At 48.1% G+C, this 2,994-nt stretch overlaps 1 protein-coding gene across 2 annotated transcripts in view; it reads left to right on the top strand.

Annotated features, from left to right (window-relative positions):
* CTCF (CCCTC-binding factor) overlaps nt 1-2,994 on the top strand; it is a 45,450-nt gene that overhangs the window by 38,015 nt on the left and 4,441 nt on the right. The window lies entirely within an intron of this gene.

A 2,994-nucleotide genomic window follows, 5' to 3' on the forward strand; every position in this document is an offset into this window, starting at 1 on the left:
GTGTGTGTGTGTGTGTGTGTGTACATATGATAGCTATTTAGTCCTAGAGTGTGTGTGTGTATACATGCGTATATATGATAGCTATGAGTGTGTGTGTGTACATGCGTATATATGATAGCTATGAGTGTGTGTGTGTACATGCGTATATGATAGCTATGTGTGTGTGTGTGTACATGCATATATATGATAGCTATGAGTGTATGTGTGTGTGTACATGCGTATATATGATAGCTATGAGAGCGAGAGAGAGAGTGTGTGTGTGTGTGTGTGTGTGTGTGTACATATGATAGCTATTTACTCCTTGATTGTGTTTTTGAGTCTGTTTTTCTTGGGTCGGTCAGTCCAAAGCAAAACTATTATCTTTACTCAGTAACTATCTGTAAAATTCTCAAAATGGTAGCCTCCTAAGGCCAGCCCAGGGTCTCCCCAATGTTCTTAACATACCCATTCCACAGGCAGGTGGGGGTGAGCAATGCCCTGACAGCCAGAAGAGCAGTGGCTGACGCATCTTGACCAGCGTCTGCTTTGACTGCCCTGCCCGCCATAGACGGAATTGTGTCTCTGCCTATGGTTATGGTCCCGGGGGGCGTTGTATTGTGAGGCAAGTGTACTGTAAAGTGGGTCTGGAGTCTCTCGAGTTATTAAAATCATAGGGGGTGGTGATAGCAAGCACATGAAGCAAGTGCTCAGGAGAGACAAGGGCCTTCCTCCAGAGCCGACAGAACAGAAAACCCTCCCTTAGAATTCCCAGCTCTAGACTCCCAGTTCCAGTAGGTGAGCCTCCCACCGTCGTATCTGTGTTCCAGCTGCACTAGGAACAAGAAGCTGCCTGGGCTGAACCTCACCCCGAGACAGGTCCATCCGACTGTTAGGTCAGCTTTTACCTTCCGACCTTTCCTCTCTTTCTCTAGCAAAAGCCTAACCCATCTTCCGGCTTCTAGTGTTCTTTAGGATGTCGTTGCCTTTCCAGCCATGAAATCCAGGCATGAACCAAAGGGAAAACCCCACTCGGTACCATCAAGTTGGCAGGGACTCAAGGAGCCCCTGGAGGCCAGGGTAGGACCCTCCCTATATGCTTCTGAGCCTCTCACTCGATGGGAGTAGAAAGCCTCACCTTTCTCCCTGGAGGCAGGTGGTGTTGAATGGCTCACCTTCCGATTAGCAGCCCACTATGTGACCACTGTGCCCCAAGGACTCTTCCAGGCTTTCACAGTTCTGTTTTAAGAGTATTGGGGTCCGTAATAAAATGCTTGGACGCCTGGGCCCTGGACGAGAAGGCTGATCTGAAATGGAAAAAAAAAATTTTTTTTTTCCTGCTTTAACTTTTATTATTTTAAGCTAATTTATTCCTGAGCCATAAGTTTTTGTTCTTCTGGGAAATCTTTTTCTGTGCAACCTCCTCTTCTGGTTTAGGAACAACTTGTTCCTCTTCAGTCAGGATCATGTCAGTGTGGCAGGGGGAGCTCATGGATGGATTGATCTGACCATGAGCTCTCTTAAGTCCAGCGGTGCATCTTGGGGCCTTTGTTCATCTGGATGTGCTCAATCACCAGAGAATCCACGTCTAAACACTTCAGTTAAGCATGACTGCATTGTTAAGCAGGTGCAGCAAAAATTCAGCACTTTTTGGGCCACTGACCCTGGGTCCAACCGCACTGTTTGGCCTGGGCACACCTACCCACGCTGCCATTGTAGCGTCAGAAGGGCACACACTGCTTCTGCAGAGTGATGTCTTTCAAGTATTTGGTGGCTCTCCAGATGTGCATGCCTTTGATGGCCTGGGCCGTTTCCGGTGTTCTTGAAGTGGATTCGGAGATTCGACCATCTTGATATGCAAGATTTTGTAGTTTCCTGGGTCCAGTGAGTAATGAACCACTTTTGCAGATCACCTCAGGCTGCTACAGGAAGGGTGAACTGAATGTAGAAGAATTTTACTTTGGAATTTTATATTTTACCAGAAGTGCTATCAGAATAGAGAGTCTCAAGATAGTTCCTAATGTATTTCCTGTGGTCCCCATTTTTGTCTTCTGATCTGCTTATTAGAATTAATGGACAGGGGGAAAGAAAGAAATAGTGGACAGGGAATGAAAATCCGGGAAAAGCACTTCACAGCATTTCAGTGACTCGGGGCAGCATTTTGTGTGTAACAAAGGTGCCTTCTGTGGGGGTGTTGGCCGTACCAGGCCTCCGCCTTCTGTGGCCCTTTGAGTTAGGGGTACAGCCTCCGGAAGCTCCTCTAGAGGCTCTCTTGAGTCAGGATCAGCTTAATGGCAGGGGTTTCCATTTCTGCTCAGTTGAACATTTTCTGGGAGACTGTTCAGCTAGTAATCCAGTAAGCATGAGAGTAACTTACTTTTTTGAAGCAGTTTTTCTGTCGGTGGATTTGAGGTGGTGGTAGCTCCTTTTCATTGGTCTCCGCTTATAGCTTCCCCTGTGTGCAGACTAGAAGTGTGTTCCTCCTCAAACCATGATTGACTGCAGTGCTGTCAAAGCACTGCACTTGGGTCTGAGAAGCCCCTTGTTGGCTGGACCCTCGGTGAGACTCTCACTGAAAGATTGGAAGGCCCGTGCCCGCGTGCCCTGCAGGTGGCCTTGAGCACTGCCTTCCTGGGAGCAGTTGTTCTCCACAGGGTGGCCTTGTTTGCTGCCATCGTCATCCTCTCAGGAAGACCAGCTCTTCTCCCTCTGAACCCTGCCTCCCCAGGACCTCTGCGTGGAGGCCCACATTATCCCCTCTCCCCTGCACTGCTGGCTAGGAGATCTTCAGTTTGGCTCTGGGACCTAGTGTCCTTTAACCTCTGGACAATGGAAGTCCGTCTGGCCTCAATTGCTGACAAAGTTCACACAGCCATAGTTGTCCTGCCCCAGAAGGTCTGTCTGTTGTCTGTGTGCAAAGATTGACCAACAGTCCACTGCTATTTTCAGGGATTTTTGCCCAAATCTCTCCAAGCCAATAAGTAGTCTTTGACCCAATTAACCTTTTTGTGTTTGTGT

This window comes from Echinops telfairi, unplaced genomic scaffold (genome assembly GCF_000313985.2).
Source record: "Echinops telfairi isolate 266 unplaced genomic scaffold, ASM31398v2 ScPeMD7_2291;HRSCAF=2852, whole genome shotgun sequence".
Classification (NCBI taxonomy): Eukaryota; Metazoa; Chordata; class Mammalia; order Afrosoricida; family Tenrecidae; genus Echinops; species Echinops telfairi.